Genomic DNA, 20,843 nt, shown 5'->3' on the forward strand with positions numbered 1-20,843 from the left:
TGTTCTGGATATGTATTTTGCTTTCTAAAGATACTTGCCTCAGATATTCTTTATTCTACTTGATGGCAAAAAGTGTGGGCTAGTTTCACACCTTCATTTTCCTGTGTAGAAAACAACCGGCACTGAGAAGATTCATGGAGAGAAACCCCATGTACAGCATCACTCTGGTGGTTATGAGCCTTATGAGGAATAGATAGATGGGGAAGAGCTGTGGCTTCCTTTCCTATTAATGGCCATTTATGTACTACACATTAAATAGCTGTTAGATAAAATACACAACACAGAAAGGTGCAAGAACTAAAATCACAATTTTCTACCTGCCAGTGCCAAGCTCCAGCCCTAACCACAAACCTGCGAAGTGGTGCGTACAGCTCTTTACTCTTTCCAGCCCAGCGCATCCTGGATTCTTTCCTGCACAGCCTCGAAGCTCCCTGCCAACTAAATGCTGCTGTCTTCTTGCCCACCCTTTTTCTTCACCCTCCAGGATCCAGCCTCAGGGGGAATCCAAGGAAAGTGAGCAGGGTGCTCTGTGCTTTGAGCAGCAGATATAACAAGCAGCAGAAGCAGTGAGGCACTTGGGCTGGCCTGAGCCTGTTATGCTTTGCAGAGCTTTTCCCAATAACTTTGGATCTAAAACCTAAATTTTACCCAAGTCCTGTTTTACGCTCTTGAGTCCTTTTGGGGATGCATCTCACAAGCACCAAGCCCACCAGCACTGTGCAGCAGGATCTTTGATCTTCCTGCAGAGGACACAGCTCTTTCCTTCTATGCTCTCATGCAAAGCAACCATCTGGCCTGGTGGAGATCCATACAACTGCCATTATCCAGAAGAGCAACACTCAGGACTTTGTGTTTTCCTGGTGCCCTACAAAGGCTTAACAGTAACTAATTGCTTGCAGAAGCTGTGGGCTACCTGTAAGATACTCCATGACTTCAGCCACAGTAGAGATATTGCTCTCACAGGAGACGTTTTTTTTCTGTCTTCTTTCCTCCTATCACCTCCTGCTTTGCTCCCTACAACCAACTTCTGCCTCTCCTGTGTTTGTTCTTTGAGCTTATGCGAGGGTAAAGTTTTTCTGAGGCTTCTTTTAATGCAGCAATATTTTTAGGGGTTCAGGCCATATGAGGAGGGGGTTTACACAAGTTAACATTTGAACTGGGATTAGAACTAACACAATAGAACTGGGAGAGTAATTAATTTTTAATTATGCTGGCAGTTCTGAAAACCTGGAGAAAAATTCATTTGACTCAAAGCAAAATGTTTCATGCAGTTTTCAGTTTTTATTTACACTTAGATTTTAATTAAAATACAGATTTGAAAACATCTTCTTAGAAAGTGCTAAGTGAAACAGTCATTTTAACAAACGGGTTTAGTCTTTTTAACTGAAAAAAGCTTACTGGAAAAAAAAATCCTTATAGTATTGTGAAGAATGCCAGTTGACTTGAATCTGTGTTTTTGGTGAAATGAAGTTGCTGTTGGTTTTTTGCCCATGTTTATTAATCAGTCCTTACAGTACTAAATGAATATGCTTTATCTTCACAGTTTATACTGGTGAAACTAAACAGAAGGATCTAAGCAGTGTTTCTTGCTGATGAGAGGACAGTTTGAGCAAGGACTACATTTTAAGAAATCTTAGGGCTCTGACGGCTGGTTTCTGTGGCATTTAGCAGTGGTTGCTTTGGGCGTTAGCAGTGCCAGCAGTCTGTCCATGCCTCTGCTTGTGGTTTCCATCCACAAAACAGGAGCTGTAAGGAACTCCGTTTCAGCTTGATATAGCACAATGAGCATCCATCAGCTAGATTTTAAGTTAACGCATGCAAGTTCACTTCAGCAGTCCTTGCTCTGTGCAAGTAACTCCTGGCAGAGAAGGAGGGCAGGCTTGGAAGAGTTGCTGCTGAACCACACTTCTTTATTTCTACATGATCATTGACTTTTCCAGGACTGAGCACTGCTTTGCCACAATAAATAAATAAATTAAATTAGATAAAAAAGTAAAGCTGATTCCACCACTTATGAAAGTTACATATGTAAATCGAACCCAAGAACCGTCCCTTCAAAACTCAGCTTCCTGAAGCTTTTGAAGTAGAAATTGGAGCCAGATAACTCTGAACAGAGCAAAACAAATCAGAGATGGTCAAGAACTTCCCCAAATACAGAAGACATTTCTATCTGAGTAGTGCTTGCTGAGCTCGTCCCTGATCTGCACTGTCTTGTGGCACAGGGAGCCTATGGAGCAGGACAGAGCCAGAGCTTTCACTCTGGTTATGCTCAGCCAGTGGTCCCTCAGGGGCTGCAGCTAAATGTCATGAAATAGAGAAACTCCTGGGCTGTTTCAGCCTGCTCTGGACATCCAGGGACACAACTCAGACCTGGGAAGGAATTATCCTCTCCAAACTGACCCTTTTCCTCCCTGCTCCCTTCCCTTGCAGGTACAGCAAAGGGTCTCAGCCTTCCACTTTAAAGGCTGTCAGACAAAGGGATTTAGCCACATGTTGCAAGGACACGTGCGTGTGTGTATAATTTCTATTGGGCACTATTAATATATCATTATTAAGTGTAACAGATATTTCCCAAGACCTCTCTAAGGATCTTGGGGATAACATACATAATGAAGGTCTGTATTACTTCTGTAGTGCCTAGATGAGTCTAACCTACTGACTGTCATTAGGACAAAATAAACTCTGCAGTCACTGCATGTATGTCAAAATTAATGCAAAGCATTTGTCCCCCATATACTAGCAGATACTTTTCTGTTGGTTAATCAAAACCTGTGATTTTTAACCAAGTATTTTCTGCACCTGTGTTCCATCAGGTTTGCATTTGGTTATTTAAATGGAAAAAGTATGCAAGATGCTTACATGTCTTAGTAAGATATATTCATGGATGTGAACTTTTGTGTAAAATAGAGTTCTCTTATATCACCCTGACCAACTAATACTGTTGCCAGAATCTGAAGATGTAAAGAACTCATATGTAAGAATAGTGTTTGTACCATAGGCAGGTGGAAAAGCAGAAAAAAGAATATTTAATAAGAGATGAAACAAAAATAAAGATGCATTATAACAATTTTTTAAATAAATAAATTGATGATGCACAGGCTGAAAAAATACACCTCCAATTCAATATAAGCAATGTAGGTTAAAATACTGTATTTATATAGCCTTTTTTGTATATGTTTCTATGTAGTATTAAATTTCATATATACATTTACCTGTGTAAATCCTGTTTGTATGTTTTTGAGTGAGTGCATTCTTGTGTGTACTACAAATTGTTAAAATGATGTTCTCTAACCATAATCTACCTGCTTCAATGGCTTGATATAGCTGTGACAGAAAGAAGAAACAATTCTGTTATATATATACATAAGAAGCATGCATGTCCTGATCTTATTCCTCTTTCCTGCCAAACAAGTTTAGACCCCTCACACTGCAGTGTTGATCCACATGGTCCTACCTGCAAAGAAACTGCTGATGCTGCAAGCAGATAGCAGTATGATTTTAGGTCTCAGCTCTATACATATTTGGTTTCAGGACTATAGCATGGTGTATGCTTGCCCAGAGGAAAAAATAAGAAAAATTGAGTACTTTATTAAAGACCACAAGCAATGTGGTGCGGGCAGTTAGACCCAGCCTATACTCCAAGCCAGTTCTGCAGTGTCAGGAGACATAAGTGGGAAAGTTTCCTACTTGCAGTGGCCTTCTCTGGAACAGGTGGGTTATGTGCTGCTCCAGGAGTTAGCAGGGGACGATGGTTTGAAGCACCACGCATACACAAGGCCCATGCCATTTTGAGTATAGTGTGGCTGCCAAATTTAGATCTTCTCAAAGCTGCAGAACAAGAACATCTTCTTATTTCTACATTTCTGGCCCAGTTAAAGTGGAAGGATTTCACATTCAAGTCATGCTGTGTTCACACCCCAACCTGTAATCAAAAGCCTGAATGTTGAAAAAAGGCACAGAACAAAAATCCTCCACAGCTGCCAAATGTTTAAACAGAAGATCAGTTCCAACAATGTATTTTTTAAATGTTTCTTAAAAGTGATTTAAAAAAAAAAAAAAATGTTATTCATTACTGCCTGGAGTAAGATTTCATGGTGTGTTATTATATTCTGAAGTAGTTACCACATTGTTACTGATACGGGTTGGTGAAACAGCACTCCAGCCTTGATTCACTGTGCTTAGGTAACCGAGCAGTGAGTGGAAACCTGCAAGTCCCCTATTCAGTTTGGTAAACACGGGCTTGTCTGTCACTTCTCATTGTTCCTCTTCAAAGTACAGTCGCCACCTTATCTGGCAACAGCTTTCTTTAAGAGTGCTGCTCATGTGAAATAATCTTTCACCACTGAGGCCAGCATTTCCCTAATACAAGAAGAAACATTTATCTTGCTGTTAATGGTTAATTAATTTTGAAAATGTATATTACAACACAATAATAATAATAAAAAAAGCCAGGCTGGACAATGGAGCAAAATGTCCCTTCCTCAAATTGACTCCTATTTAGTTCTTCCAATGTCATCCAAAACACAGATAACTTTTCTTTCATGAATTGTTCTCCTGAATGATTTATACATGTTGTGTTATCTGAGGCCCTTTCCAGATCCCCTTGTGGTTTCAGCCAGCCATCAGCTGCATAATTGTTAATTTTAACACTATAAAAGGTTCTGATGCCGAGGAGATAAAGCGTTGGAGGAAGAATTAATTGAAATGTATCTTCCAATCACACTGGTTCCCTACTTCCAGTTTCACAAAAATTATACATTGGATTTGAGGTTAAAATAAATTTACATTTGTGCTACCCATAAAGCTTTCAGACTAGTAGAAAATAGATAAGTTAATTGTTTCTAAAACCCATAAAGGGTTTACCCTGAGAATAATTCAGGGCAGTCTCCTGTTCATAGCCCACAGCACCGTGAGCAGCCACATAGAGGATTCTTCCCAAGCTGCTGCAGACATAATTGGTCAGGAGATATGTGACAGGAGGCTTTCACAACAGCAGGTGATAGACTGACTGAAAAGCTTGAGCTCCACCAATATTTAATCTGGATATTAAACACTCTATGCTTCCTAGAGCTACTAATATTTATTTTTTTTTTCTCAAATGTCAAATGTTTACTCTCTGCCTGTATGCTTCAAGGGAAGTATTATGAGGTAAAGCTACTAGGTTTTGATTCTTTACATTTATATTATAAATATATAAATACACACAAAACATGCGAAATTAATTTTATAGGGCTATTTGGAGGAATATTCAGAGCAAATGAATTCAGAAATCATAGGACTTGTATTTAATTCACAATTAGATGAATGTAAAAGGCCATCCTGACATAACTGACTAACCCAAAATAGCCTATGAATATCAGTTATATTCCTGTTAATCTTTTGTTTGAACACAATCACTATTAAACAAATGTCTTTTGCCTGATTCTTTAGACAGGTTTCAATGCATACTGTGTATGTTTTCTGTGTGCAGGGGAGAGTAAAAAGAGGCAGCAAAGTGTAACGTTTACTTCTTCATTCTCTGTTCACGTGGGGTGGGATGCTGTATCAGCATTGACTTTTCACCTCCAAAAACCTGAGTTTAGAGCCTACGTAGTGAAAAAAAATGGTGGTTTCATCACAGGATTCAGCAGATGTTTGTCCACAATACAGACACCACATTTCTGCCATAAGGAGATACAGTATAAAAACAGCAACAAACTGAGATGAAGGGGGACCGGGAGAAGCTGGGAGGAAAGCTTGCACAGCACCTGCCCACACTCTACTTGGATTTAGTCCATTTTGTGAGTCCTACTTTCATGAATACCAAATTCAACAAACACAGTGTAAGAAAGGAGCAGTATTAGAATATGCTTTATGCGAAGATGCATTATCACTTGAATAATGTTCTATTGCTTAGCAGAATACTCAGTATTTTCCCTCTCTATTAGACCTCTCACAGAAAATAATAGCATGTTTGTTTTTTCAAGTCCCATAGCAAATGCAAGGATTATACATCTATAGTTTTAGGACACAGAGCCCCAAAAGCAAACAAAGATGCCAACTGTGCTGAGAACATACTCAGATATTACACAGCATACTGTAGTAAGAACATAAGAGCATCATCAAAAGCTCTCCTCAGCAAAGCTCAAGTATGGCATATGGGGCCAGAAATGGGCAAAGTTTAGTCATTATGATTTGTGGAAAATAATTCCCATCTCTCAAAAATCCGTGTCTTTAATTGCATTTTCTGTATAAGCTGAATGTAGGTAGGTAGAACTGTAGGCAGAATTACATTGCAGCAACAGAGAACCAGTGATTTTCTAAGCCTGGGATACTGGGTATTTAATTTTGCTTTTAAATCCATACTATTGTGGGCACTTACGCACTCAACAGAAAAGGAGATATGTCGCAATCAGTTTATAAGATACTATGAAGAAAATGCATAACAGAGCAACAAGATATATAAATAGAATAATACAAAGAAACCTAATCTACTGCAAAGCTATAGTTCAATCCTTCTGCAACACAAGTGCAAAGCTAAACTGCCTTATGAATACCACAAGAATCCATACAGCCAGAACTATATAACCTGTCAGATCAAAAACCTTGAACTATTGTTTATCAACATTTTTTCATTTTATGAAAGAAAGAAGGAAAAATCTAATGACTATATCAAGAAATAAGCATTAGTAAATTGTAATGTTGTATTGAGTACATCTGAGAAATGGTAAGGTTTATTACATGTTCTCTCTTTTCCCCCTTCCTTTCTCCCCCTTCTTTACAGCCCCCCCCCCCCCCTTTTTTTTCCTCTGTGTGTTTATATGTCCATGACAGAAATGAATACTGAACATGGGTGGTAAATTCCACCCTAGCTTACATCTTGTGCAATTCTACTGATTTCAGGTCAGTAGGAATTCATCTTGTACCTTTTGACCTGAACACGTAATTGAAGTTCGGGGTCTTGTGAGTTGTTGTTGTTCTTTTTTTTTTTTTTTTTTAGAAATAGTAATTTCAAATGGAATCAGATCTCTCTCTCTGATAAAACATTTTTAATTACAAAGACTTTATGAAGTCCCATTTCCCTGAGTACAGGAAGATTCAAGTATTCAACTCAAATACTTTATTTCCAGTCTTTTCTAATGGTCCCAGTCTTCATATTTTGCTCAGGCTCTATCTCATTTCTCTGTTTTTGTTCTTGTGGGGCTTTTCTTTCTCTCTTCCACACACACGTGAGTACACATCCTGCTCCATTAAAAACAATAGTCAGCCAACCCCCTCTCCTACACTATCCAGCCTGTGCAGCCTGTGTACGTACCATGGTTTTGAACAGTAATGTATGCTTTTGTTTGGGGTGGAGGTCGCTATTATTTCATAAAGAAGCTTAACTGTTTCTTACAGCTGCCTTAAAAGAAGGTAGTGGTTACACCCATAGCTTCAATGACATTTCACCCAAGCCACAACACAAAGAATGCAACTCAGGATAGAGTACAGTCTAAGATGTGAAAGACAAATGATTACAGCCAAAGATGTAGAACGAGTATTTTTACATAATTGACATAGTACATGACAATTACCATGAAGAACTAAACATCATTCAATATAAATAAAGACCATCGTCTGTAAGCAGTAATAGCTTTGGATCTTTGGAGATCATGGATAGAAATGTTACTTGACTGTATGCTCTGTCTCCCTGGGATAGCTGGTTGAGGACTCTGCCTCAGTCACTGTCCATTGCTCCATACCTTGTGAAAGACCCATACACTGAGACAATAAGTGCATTGAGCCACACCTAAAAGAACTAGGAAAAACAGCTATAACTTCAATCCAGAATAAATAGGTGTGTTTTGTCTAACTGTGGACAGTCAAGAAAAGTGTTATGAATGATCTGAGGCTGTAGTATTAATGCACATAAATTACAGTGCATTAAAGTCTCATGGGGATGCCCTCATTTAGTACTGAAACAGCCTTCTCCAGAAGAAACTCCTGTAGAGTTTCACATTGAAGTTTAAGGATTAAGCAGCAGTGAAACCAAGTCATTTCAATTCTAAATAGGGGCATCTGTGTGCAAATTTAAGAAAGTGCAACTTTGTTTGTTTACTTACATTATCTTAATGTCCATTATAAACACACGGCTATGTTTTGGCTTTGGTTGGTTGGTTGTTTTCCTTTCTTTCTTTCCTTTTTTTTTTTTTTTTTTTTTTTTTCTAACTTGTTGGAAGGCTGCTTTCAAGATCAAAGTGATTTCTTCATGGACACAAATATGTATTATGGACAGGTTTATCTTGTTGAGGTGGAGAACCTATTTTAATAGTGTGTCCTTGAATGCTAATGGTTCCAGTTCGGTTTTGGGTGCTGCTGATAAAGATTGTAATACGGCTTACATATCTGTGCTTCTTAAATGTGTTACCATTTTTATCAAGGCAAATGATCTTGGAGCACTATTTGTGGTTTCATCAATGTTAGAGACAATGAGACAAATTGTTGACTAAGATAAACAAATGTGGTGCCAGGCATTTCTGCACAGAAATTCACCAGCTCAGTAAGGATCTGGTCCAGTGTTCAAACATGTAGGCTATTAATGAAATACTCAATCATTAAGATATACGAAATATAGCAATTTCCTGTAGCAGGTTTCAATGCTGTGGATAAATGTGCTCCTCTTTGTTGGGCTTCTTCAGTTCTGGAAAGGTGTCTCATTGAGTTAGGAGGAGCCGGAAACTCAGGAATCCTCATGCATCAGAGGACTTTGAAGAGCCTGAGCTCATGGAGAGAAAGGTGTGGGAAGCCAAGTATCACGAGACTGGGTGTGACTACAGCAGGACCAGAAGCTTGGATCTGTCTGTGAGGAAGGTGAGGGATGATATTAGGAGAGCTTCACCCCCCGCTCCATCGACTCCTGCATACGTCTGATCTCCAAACTGACCTGGGCTTCTGAGCTAGGGCCCTCATGAGTGCTAGGAAAGAGGGAAGGAAGTCTCTTTGCACCTTTTACCTGTGCCACCGCTGCCCCTGCTGGCTAGCTACACTACTGCAGTACAAGCTGGCCTGCCAGTCTGCTGGTTACAGGAACTCTAGTTAGGGTTGGAATGAACATAGAAGCAATATGTATATTTTCCTTCTTCATTTCTGGAGGTAAGCCACGAGTTTTAGGCTCCATTTCCACGTTTCATCCCAGCTTTACCCTCTAATAGGGTAAATGTGGTGCCTTACTTGTTTGAATGTCAGTGTTTGTCACACAGGAGGAAGTGTCATGAGTAGGTTATGCTCATTTCAGGCTGAGCCACCGCTGAAATGGAAGGACCCATTTTTGTCTTTGACTTCATCTTTCCACCGCCTGTCATACAGCAGCATTAGCAACTGAATGGGTGTTTGTGTGGCTGCTGAAAATTAGTGTCTGCTTTCTTTTTCGGATAGTTATTTTTTAGCTGGATCAACTGACCGATCCTACTGCAGCTTTTAGCACCGGAGGAGGAGGAGGAGGTAGGTTCTGGATGGAAGGTTCTGGGAAGGCCTGTGGGTCCTCAAGCTATAATACCTGAACCCCTCAGGGATATTTAAACCCTCTTCTGACAATGACAGTCACTCAAAAAATGGACTTTCAGTTTCTATCAGTACTGCTGTATTTGGACTCTGATATTCCTTTTGGAAGGAGGTTAGAAGCACTTCCACTGACAGGATGGCATTGCAATGTGTTCCACGTGTGGCTGTCCCCATGCTCTGTCGGAAACAGGGTAGCAGTGGACTCAGTTCTAGGCTTCAGTAGGAAATACTCATTTTAACAGGTGCATTAGGTGGCATTGTTCCTGGTTAACTCAGGGACAGCTGCTCTCTGTATTGAAGAGCTCAAATAAGACACTGTTTAAAAATACTATGGGGTTGGAGGCAGGCCTATTCAGAGAGGCATACTCACTGATACAGCTTAAATATTCACTTTGATATTTACTTCCCCTCCGACCTGCCAAAACTGAGATTTGTTGGTCCTTGCATAACATGGCAAGGCTTGTTTTTGCAGGCTTTTTCTGAATGCAAAGAAAGAATGATAGAGGAGCAGAGTGGAAAAGTCCTGGTTGGGGTGGGGGGTGAGTTTAGACCTGAAAGGTGAGAAAACTCCAGCTCTGATGTTTTGTCCAATCTGTGAAGTTTGTCCAGTCAGCCACAGCCTTGGACAGGCTCTCTGTTTGAATGAGACCAATTTAAATAAATAATCATTAAAGAACAACAATCACCTGAGCCCTGATTCCTAACCAATATAGAAATGAGTTTGTTATCTACACAGAACTATCTGGTTAGGTTGTTTGTGTCAGCTGAATATAATACCTGGCAAGTTCACACCCAGCTATTTACATCTGTATGTTATGATCCAGGAGCAAGTAAACTACAGAGGAATCATACTTACATTAACTGTGCTTAGCTTCCTCAACAGACAAATCAGGGAAACAAAATACTGAGAAAAGAGAAGAAACATTTTCTTCTATAATTTCAGCTCTATATACTCTTACAGATAATGTACGCAGTGAATTATTTCCGATTTCTTGTTAGAATAATCACTTACCACAAATACACAAAGCATGAAGTTTCAGAGCATTTTGTATTGTTAGACTTCCCATATCCCAGATTCCCCATCGTGTTCAGTCCTGTGTAGATAGTTACAGTAATGATCTTTTATTAACTTGGCTGGAGTAACTGCCATGACTCTCAATAATGACATTAGTGTTTAGGTATTTGTATGTCTAAGCACTTACATAAGTAATCATATCACAATGTCAACTTATTGTACTTATTATTTTGCAAATGTTACAACCGCCACCTCCTGTTAAGCACAAAAAGGGAAAAAAAAAAAAAAAAAAAAGGAAAACGTCAGAGTGCCTGAAGGAATCCTGCCGGTTTTAATTTATTGTTTTGTCTTAAACTCTATGTGCTGTGAGCCAAAATAAACTAATTGCATCTACACTTTGAGGTAAAACTCCCATGTTAAACTCATCTCTGCCTCTAAGAAAATCAAAACATCTATAAGTATACGAGTGTTCGAAGGGGTAGTACTAACACGTACAGGAGACAAAGAGAAAGGGATCTGTTCTGAAGGGGAAGGAATATGTACTTTCAGTCTTTCCTGCAATAGCAGGAACTGAAAGTTCAACTGGCTCCTTATCTTTAAGATAACCAGTCATGCCACTAAACAGAGCGAGAGATAAGCAAAGAATAGGTGACTGGCAACAAAGTGGTTTAATGAACTGGCCTTTTGCCTAAGAAGACCTGAACTCAATAGTGGTGTCAAAAGAGCTGGTTTGACCATTTTAATTTACTGCCTGCCTCCAGTGAACCCCAGAGTCAGGTTGGGAGAGCCCATGTATTTTAGAGGTCTTTGAATTAAGTCTTCAGAGAATAAAGCATGTTTTGTATATTTGCTCTGACTAAGATCATTGTTTGTTACAGTAAACAAGTGAACTATTTTTTCTTTTCCATCCACTTTACTTTCTTCTTCTTTTTTTTTTTTTTCCATTGGTAAAACAGAGCATATTGTTTTTACTCTCAAGTCATGCACATAAAACTTGGAAAAAGAAACATCATGATCCTATTCCAGAAATTCCTAACGTTAATGCTGATGTGGATCATATAGGAGGCATGAAGGTGCTTTACCTGTCCATGTAATGACCAGCAGAAAAGAAGGACACCAGCTTCACATTTTCCATGAGTCAATGGGAACATTTCCATTAATTTTAGTAGGCTGGGTTCATACCTTATGTTCATGTTTTCACAAACTATGTTTTAAAGTATGGCTCCACTGACAGATAAGAGCTTTACTGCTATTTTCAACAGATTTCAATTGAAGCAAGTGAAAGTACATGGTGTTTTGTTGGTCAAACACAGTTACTGCTGTTGTTTTACTGTACAACACATTAGCACATCTCACAGGCACATTTGCAGCATATTTTAATAATGTGATTATAGCAATAGAGAAAATTATTCATTAATTCATTTTTCTGGCATCTACATCTTCAGTTGTTATAGCACTTAAAAAATAGAGTATTTATGATAAAAAGGGGGGGGGTGAAAAGCAAAGGTAGTATACTTTGTGGTAAGATGTGATTTTTGCCCTTCTGGGTGTTGCAAAATAGGTATCAGAGTCCTGATAATTCAGCAAAAGACCATGGCCAGGCTATCCAGCAGTTTTCATTTTAGCGTCATCTCCAGCTGCTCTCTGCTACAGTAGTAAGCTCAAATCCCTGTGAGCTAAACTAGACCATAAATTCATAGCACATCATCTACTCCATTGTAACTGCCTATCACCCCTTGTTCTTAACTTACAGTGTGTGAGGTGGCTTGTACTTTTTTCCTCTGAAGGATGATTTCTAGTTATTTTCTTTCCTTTCTCCTGTGTTTACCATAGGGTAAAAGCCTGCACATAGGCACTTAGCACAGAGAAGCTACGTGGTTGCCTACTTGTTTACTTCAAGCCAGTGTATTCAGGTGCCAGAATGACTGCGTTCCATTTGCAAAATGGAGTACAGGCCCAGATAAATCCAAGAAAATTGAACTTTATATAATCTTTGTTATAACCATTGTTTAACCATCCTGCTTGGAAAGCACTCAAAGCATTAAAAAACTAGAGGGGGTGAACAAAAAACAATACAAAACTCTTTTTCTATCATAAAGCATAAATGTGCTTTAGACCTGTTCCATTCAGAGTATACAGATATTTTCAAGGAATTCAAGGCATAAAATCCCATTGAATCTCCTTGAGGGAACTAAAATAAATTGAAATATGGCACCCTCATACTTTAAAAGATCTGTGCTTAATTCTCTCTAGGTCTTTTAGAATACCCACATCTGAATCATTTACTTTCTGGGCAAATGAGAATTTCTGGCATGACCTTCATATTCTATAAACAGCATTTTATGAAATATAAGAAAAATATAACAAAGGAACTGAGAACCAAAGGAACTCCTTCTGGAAGTACTGATTTATTTATTTTTCCCCACTGAACTGAAAAGGTGTCACTGAGAACACTGCAGAAGCCTGTGAGAATCTAGAATTCTATTGCTTAAACTATGTTCTGCTCTCTGTTAATCTTTCTATAGAATCAGTAACAAAAGTCAGATTTTCAGGATGAAACAGTAATGAATATTTTATCTTTTATGAAACTAATAATAACCATCCCCGCATGGGACAATATCATGGAAGAAAACGAAGTCTCCATAAATAATATAAATTTCCTTTGAAAAATACCCTAAATAAATTCTATATACCCAGGGCTAATTTTGTCACTGACTTGTTACACCATTGACAAATTTTTGACAATACTGTCTAAAAATGATGGCCTTACTTTTTTCATGCTGCAAAGCATAATGCAATTCAAATAACTTACACGTAAATTTTAATATAAATGATATACAGTAATTTATAAAATTGAATATTATAATTATAGATCTAGGGAAAGCAGCTGGAAGAGAAAATAAGGTTGAAATGATGCATAAAATGTATTTTCAGCAGAGATTTAAAACAAAATAGAAAGCTGATAAAGTTAATAGCAAAGTTGTTTCAGGAACAAGACTTCTCACAGATAATGAAAAGATTATGCTAAGAAGAAAGAGGAGACGTGCCAAATAAACAAAGGGGACCAGACAAAAATAATAATAATAATAATAATAATAATAATAAAACAATTTCTTCAGCATGTCTATGAAAGACGTACCTTTTGTCTGAGTACTGAGATGAATTTTCATCACCAGATATTTTAAAATCATAGTTGATGGGGTTGTGCTTCTCTGTAAGGAAGAAAATGCCTCTTAGCCCATGTCAGCCCCCAGAGCAGGATGTCCACCTGCTGCACTACGAGGAGATGATGGCATACATGAGCATTTCAGGCAGTGGGGCAGTATGGTGGCAGCGGTGCTGGTCACATGCGTGGGTAGGAGAGGAAGAGCAAAGATGTGGGCTGTGAACTGGCAGAACATCTGGGTCCTGAGGAGCAAAAAGGAAAATGGATCCCAGGAAGAACGAAGCCAAACTTCAGTTTGATTCTTCCCATGTCATTGACTCATACAAAGCCAGGCAGAAAAACTCCTGTTCTAAGGCATGGACAACCTTGCCAAATTAGTCTAACCTGTTCTTAAAATCCCTCAGTATTCCCACAGCCTCCCCAGGCAAGGGGAGGCTCCACATATCTATCCTCACTGTTCGCAGCTTATTTTTTCTAGCATTTAACTTGAAGTCACATCTTAAGGTGAATTACCTGTTGCCTAGGCCCAGAAACACACAGGGCAATTCAATATCCTCATCAGTGCAATTACCTTTAAATCCCTTCAAGACCATTTTGTCTCCTAAGTCATCTCTTTTTCAGTTTAAGTAACAACCCTTTCTTGTAAATCACATTTTTCAGACCTCTCAACAGTCTTGCTGCATTATGTTCCATGACTCCATGTCTTTTGTGAAGTCCAGTATGGGACAAAATACTTCAGCAAAATCATTTACAGTGCTGCAGGGACTATCCTTTTCCAGCAAAAGAGCTCAGTGTTCTGTGGCTATTATTAATATTCTTATTGATGTTATTATTAATCAATTTTCTTATGATATGATTACACCCACCTGTCAAGCACTAATAGGAACAAGTTATTCAAAGTAATAGATTACTGATGTAACAGCAAGAGAGAAAAAAATCCATATTTGGTTATAAAGAAAAAAAATATGGCAATTATTATTATTATTGAAACTATTATAAATACACTTAAGTGACAAAAAATAAATAGCCAATGCTTATCACAATAAGAGTTAACTATTCAACTGACTTGAGAATACTTGATAGTTTCAGTTCAGTCTCCATGACAATGGAAGCCATTATACATCCTGCTGTAGACTATTAAAAGTGTTGTGAAAATAGTGCAAAGTTTATCAGAATCTTAAAGGCTGAGGTAAGGATGGGGGACAGGAAACCAAGAATTCCTCAATTCATATTTTTTGACTTCTTATGCCGATACTCACAGAGCAACCACAAAGTGGAGGGGCTCCTTTCCCAGCAGCATACTCGTGGGAAACAGAAGCATCCTGTCACTGCCCTCAGGCAGAAAAGCTCATCCCCAAAGCACCTAAAATAAATGGATACTAAAAGCTGTCAGCTGTCTGAATCACGAGCACTAAGTGACATTGATTTTATGCCATCTGGGTACAGTTGATGCTGGCTGAACTAGACTCTTCTCAAAGCACAGTCCCATCAACAGGTGAAGAGCATCTTCCAATTCAGTCTCACCTGCTCTTCCACAGAAATCAAATGACAGTGAGTGAGATTTTCTTGGAAAGCTGTTGCACTGTTGCTCTGAACTAAAATGCAGGTGCAGGTGCTAATGTAGGTGTGGGGTGTATGCATGGGCATCCTCTGCCATTTGGTCACTAGAAGTAGCTCATGACCATTAGCTTTGACCTTTCCTGAGTGACTTGGTATTGTGATTCCTCCTAGCTGAACAGAACCCAGAAAATGACTGGTCTTACAAACTGATAAGCAAGACACTGTCCATAAAGAAAAGACTGAGAATTTATGTCCAAGAAGGGATGTAAATTCCTTCTGTTAAGGGTCTCTTTTCATTACTTGTTTGTAGTCAACTAAAAAAGTAATTATAATGAAACAGCAAAAACTCATACTCAGCTTTTCTTCAGAGAGGAATGGCCCAAACATTTAACTCTGACCTTCTTTTTAGTTTCCTCATGTGCACTTGCAAATCCTGGAGTGCTTCCCAAAGGTACCCAGACCACAATCTTATCCAGTGAAATAGAAGAGCTTGTCTTCAAAATGGCATGGATTTTTTTTTAGGAGCTGCCTAGAACCCATGACTAATAAAACAACTTTGGGTGGTTCATAGGTATGAATCATTCCTGAACAAAAGTGGTCATTAAAATGTATTTATTCCAGGGAAAACAAAACAAAACAAAACAAACAAATATATATATATATGTCTGCTGGACAGCCCTAAGAAGTGAAACAAGAAGACAAACTGATGATTGTCAGTTTAAAAATTAAATTGAGTTGAAATATAAAAATCTTCAAAGATTCCTCTCCCTCTGGAAAAAAAAATCTCTTGGTTAAAAAGCTTCATGATCTACTCAAGAAAAAATGATCTAATTTCTCTTTCACAGTGAGGCTCCCTTTGCAGAAGAGGCTCCTAACCATTGGATTAAAGGGCACTCAGTCCTCCCTGTTTAGCCACTCCCTGGGCAACAGAAAAGGTGAATGAAAGGGGCAGAAGGTGGGTGAGAAAGAGCACCCCAGAAAGTGGGGACAGCAGTTAAGGATTCCTGACCTTTGTCCAGCGACATTTTGAGAGCCTGTGAAAGAAGCCTATGGTAGGGGAAGACTCACCTAGGAGCAAGGCTCTAAGCAAGGCTCTCCTTTCCTAACAGTGAAGTATTGAACCCCACTATAAAGTCTGGTCAAGACAGTTGTACACACACTGTTGAGGTCCTTTACTCTTGGAAAAGTAATCCCTTTGAAGAAAAGCTAGAGGCAGCTGTTCACACACAAAAAACTGTATCCTGGATAGCCAGTGGTCTCCATCCGTATCAGCTCTGATTTCAGCATTAGAGAGAAGAGAAGCTTACACTTCCTCATACTTGATGAGCTGTAGGTAGCTCCTTGTGCTCAAGAGGTATTTGGCTGCCTGTTCTGGAACATCCAAGTCTGACCAGGAATTTTCAGCAAACCTACTTTTCACCTTTGGTTCCTCGGGACTTGTCAGCTAGGGGTCAGGTGCTAGCATGTAACCACCCAGCTCCTGGTTTTGTTCTAAATACATCTTTGTCTGCTGTTCTGATCGTGCTTCCCAGGCTGCATGACCCCTGCAAAGCCAACAGGATTAAAAAGCAGGAGGGAAAATAAATAAATAAATAAAAGTCAGTAAAGTACGTGAAAGTAGCTTGGATTACAAATGGAGTGCGTACATGATAGCCAAGTTTTACCTCGTGTCATAGCAAATCAGGACAGGCTGCGTTTTAAACATTTCCTGATGGCTGGAAGTAGTAAGGACCCAGCACCGCCAAGGTCTCTGCTCGGAACTGCCTGCGGCTGATGTGCGAGACCTGCGTCTGGCGGTGCTGCTAGAGCAGTCCCGGTGTCCTAAAGCACGGGGATCGGGTTTGCCGTAAAAATAACGGTACATGAAATCACACACGCACACAGAGCAGAACTTACCCTACCCTCACCAACACCGTAATATTTAATTTTCAAGAAAAATTATAGGACTTCCCTAAGCTTCCAAAACTAGTAAAAACTTTGTTAATTCCCTTTTAACTTAAAATAGCAAATGCAATAAACCGATGCTTTTATTATAAAAAGTTTACTCTCCAGCTGAGCGCTCGAGTGCCAAGTTCCATCCAGAATCACACTTTCACAGCCAAATTAGAAACTATAAACTTAGAAACCAGTGTTTTATGGTAGCGTCCTTTGCCAGGCACTTCACTCGAGCTCGGGCTACCAGCTGCTCTAATAAGTGACGGTTATTGAAAAATAATCACACCGGGCTTCTGAAAGCGCTGCTTAAATGAATGAATTTTGCGTATCAGGCACGATAAGGGGATCACGGGCTAAAACTCCCTCTGTCGCTACAGGTGTACTCGACGTTGGAAGGGGGGGGAAATGCTTGGGAGCAGGTCTTGCAAGACTCCGTGCGAGCATAAAAGTTAGCCTGCAGTGTGTTTAAGCTAGCAGCGCGCCTGGCAACTTTTGACAGCTGCAAGTGATGTGGAATCGGTGGCTGATACCTCCACAAAGCGAAATGTCAACTTGCAAGCCGGCGTGTGGAAACGCTTAAGTGCGCAAACAAAGCCGTGAAAACGCGCTGGGGCTCTCCAAACACGGCGCAGCGCTAGGTCTCCTGAGCCCGTGAGTCAGCTTTTCAGGCAGCCGGAATGATTAGGTGGAGATCGCTATCGGGCTAACCACTATTCTTCGCCTACTTTTTTATCTCCTCCACTCGCCACCCGACTATTAAGCTCCAATAAAAATTAGGAGGCGAGGAGCTTTGCTTCCTCGAAACTCGCTTGAAACTCGGCTTTGAATTAAATAAACAGCGCGGGGACCGGCGATGCGCTGCCGGTCGCCCAAAACCCGAGGAACCAGAGGCTGCTCGGGCTGGGTGGCAAAAACTAAAGGTAAACCCGGCGGGATTACCCCGCGGGGTCGGGGAGATGCCCCAAGCCCCCCGCAACAGGTTGAGAAAGCTCTTTGATCTCGCTCGGTGGAATACGGCGCTGGGTTCAGGAATTTCTTGTTCAGCCTCCGTGCGCCAGCGCATCTGCTCGGCTTTTAATTTTATTTATTTTTTATTTTTTCCCCCGATAACAGAGGGAACAATTGCGCCCTTGAATTTGCATGCGTCAGAATTGACAGGTCGAAGGCAAGCAAATCCCATTATACACGAGCGCGTTGTCATTGTATCGATAACGCCGCATTATCAGCGCAATTAACACACTCGCACAACTCCGCGAAGATCACAGCCGAGGCTTAACAAAAACAAAAACAAAACAAAAAAAAAGCAGATAAGGAACTGAACTCCGATAAAGCCTTCGCTCCTTGGCGGGGGGTTTGGAAGGCTGGCCGAAGGCGGGCGCCCCGCACCGCCCCGCGTCGCTCCGCACCTGGGCGAGGACCGCGGCTGGCCCCGGCCGGGGCTCGGGGAGCTGAGCCCAGACTGGCTCCAGGCGGAGCTGATAAGAGTTTGCAGCACTTGGTGCAAAGCTCTCGAAAACAGATTACCGAAGAAGACCTCCCTTAGCCGCAGGAGCCGTTTGTTGGAAGGAGCGTGCGGGCACGGTCTGGTAGCCAGCGGCTCCCGGGAAGGTTAGGTGGGGAACAAGCGCTTTGGAAAGGAGACCTTCAAATGTGGCGTTGGTTTGCAAGTGGATAAACACGCGTGAGCCCCTATAGAGCCATTTGCAGGTTTCACTCTGGGAAAGAATCGCGTAAAATAATTTGGGACTGGTAAATTCTGGTACCGCTTTCACCAGAAGCACACAGATGCGGCCACGGGGCTGGGAATGGCGACATTTTATTTCTTGAAGACGGCAGCCCATGAGTGGAGGCATCTCCCCTGCCTCGAGTTCTGCAAGCCCTCGCCTAATTCAGGCTCGGGTCGCTTGTGCACGACTCAGCGGGGACCCGCGAGGTGCTTCTTGTGCTCTCCTCGGGGTTCCAACCGCAGGGCCGGCGGCCAGGGCCCCCCGAGGGCTCACCGAGCGGCCAGTGAGGGCACGGGCTGGCCTTGGGGCCGCGTCGAGCGTCTTGGGGAGCATCTGCCCCGACAGCGCTGCCCGAGTGGGGCCGGGGAGAGGAGCGGGGATGGAGCCGGCCCTGCCGAGCCCCCCGGGGGCTTGTCCCCCCGTTTATCACGGCGGCCGGGGACTTGATGAAGGCAGCTCTCGCTTTCCGTCGAGTTGGAGCGGTTCAGGCGCTTTCCCAGCGGCGCAGAAAGCGGGGTGGAAGTTGATTATGCCGGCATCTGGTCTATGCAAAGGGAGCCGCGGGATGAGCAGCCTCCTCCTACAAGCAAAACGCAGTAATGCCACATTCGAGTGGGCGAAATATGGAATCGCCTCCCTGACCAAAGCAGGGGGTTATGCAGAAGGAAACGCCGGTTTCTCCTCTCCAGGCGGGGAGGTGCCGGCCGATGTGCTGACAGCCTGACCCCCGGGCCAGGGGCACCCCACGGGCTGCTGCCCCCCTCGGTGCGGCTCCCACCTCCTCCAGATATCATCTCCCCGCCGAGCCAGCTGTCTTCATCGGGCCGCTTTTGACAACAGACTGCAACTTTTTTCTCTTTTTTTGTCACGGCTAAACGGATTGCCGGGGGTCACACGTTGGCAAGGTGGATTTGGAGATTGAACTGAGTAGAGGGAGTAGTGAGCGGGTGGTGAGGCACGGGGAGGGGGAGAGGAGCTGCCCGGTACTGTACTTGAGGGCAGCCCAGCACTCCAGGCGGGACTCGGGGGGGGCGCTGAGGAGCTCCGGGAAGCCCGGCGGGAGCCCGGGGCGGGCAGGAGCCGGAGGGGACAGCGGGGACAGAGGGCCGCCAGCCCCCGGCTGAGGGCGAGGAGCGGCCCCGGGGAGCCCGGGCGCGGAGCGGGCGTTGGGCACCGCTCGGCGCGAGCCGTTGGGCACCACACGGCGGGCGGTGCGCAGCGCGCAGGCGCGGGGCCACCCCTCCCCTCCCCAACCTGCTGGGGAGTCGAGGGGGCGTGGTCATACTGGTATGATCACGCCCTCGTCCTCAAGGCCACGCCCCCTCCCGGCGCGGCGGCCCCGCCCCGACGGCGGGCACGGGGAGCGCGGTGCCGCGGTGCTGCGGCGGGGGGGAAGAGGAGGAGGAGGAGGAAGGACAGGAGGAGGAGGAAGGACAGACAGGAGGAGGGGGCGGCGGGACCCGGCGCGGACCTCACCCCCCGCCCGGTTCCCCGGCCGGCGGAGACCGCCGAGCATTTTAATTGGGAGCCCCCCCTTCCTCCTCCTCCTCCTCCTCCTCCTCCTCGCCCTCGCCCTGCCTCCCTCCCTCCGCCCCCCGCCGCTCCCGCCCGCCCCGCCGCCCCTCCGAGTCGGCGGCGGCCAAGAAAACCCAGAGAGACCCGGCGGCTCCCGGAGAAGGGGGAGCGCGGGCGAGCAGCGCGCCGGAGCCGCCCGCGTGAAACTTGGCGAAGTTTGCCCGCCGCCGGAGGAGGAGGAGGAGGAGGAGGAAGAAGAAGAAGAGGAGGAGGAGGAGGAAGAGCCCGGCGGCGAGTATGAGCGAGGAGCCGGCGGCTCGCCGCGCCCCCGCGGGCGGAGCGGGGCGGCTGTGAGCGGAGCCGTCCGCGGCCCGCGCCCCCGGGGCCCCCCGCAGCGCCCGGGCCG

General features: G+C 43.0%; 1 long non-coding RNA gene across 2 annotated transcripts; it reads right to left on the bottom strand.

Moving 5' to 3' along the window:
* Positions 1–9,712: 9,712 nt before the first annotated feature.
* LOC118162833 lies at positions 9,713–15,060 on the bottom strand. 2 transcript variants are annotated; one of them, XR_004748657.1, is made up of 3 exons: positions 14,960–15,060; positions 13,674–13,942; positions 9,713–10,153 (listed from the first exon to the last, which is right to left on the bottom strand). It is a non-coding gene; the product is annotated as an uncharacterized LOC118162833 (long non-coding RNA). The 2 variants fall into 2 exon arrangements; XR_004748658.1 differs by lacking the exon at positions 14,960–15,060 and adding an exon at positions 14,767–14,937.
* Positions 15,061–20,843: the final 5,783 nt, after the last annotated feature.

The sequence above is a fragment of the Oxyura jamaicensis genome, chromosome 1 (genome assembly GCF_011077185.1).
Source record: "Oxyura jamaicensis isolate SHBP4307 breed ruddy duck chromosome 1, BPBGC_Ojam_1.0, whole genome shotgun sequence".
NCBI classification, from domain to species: domain Eukaryota; kingdom Metazoa; phylum Chordata; class Aves; order Anseriformes; family Anatidae; genus Oxyura; species Oxyura jamaicensis.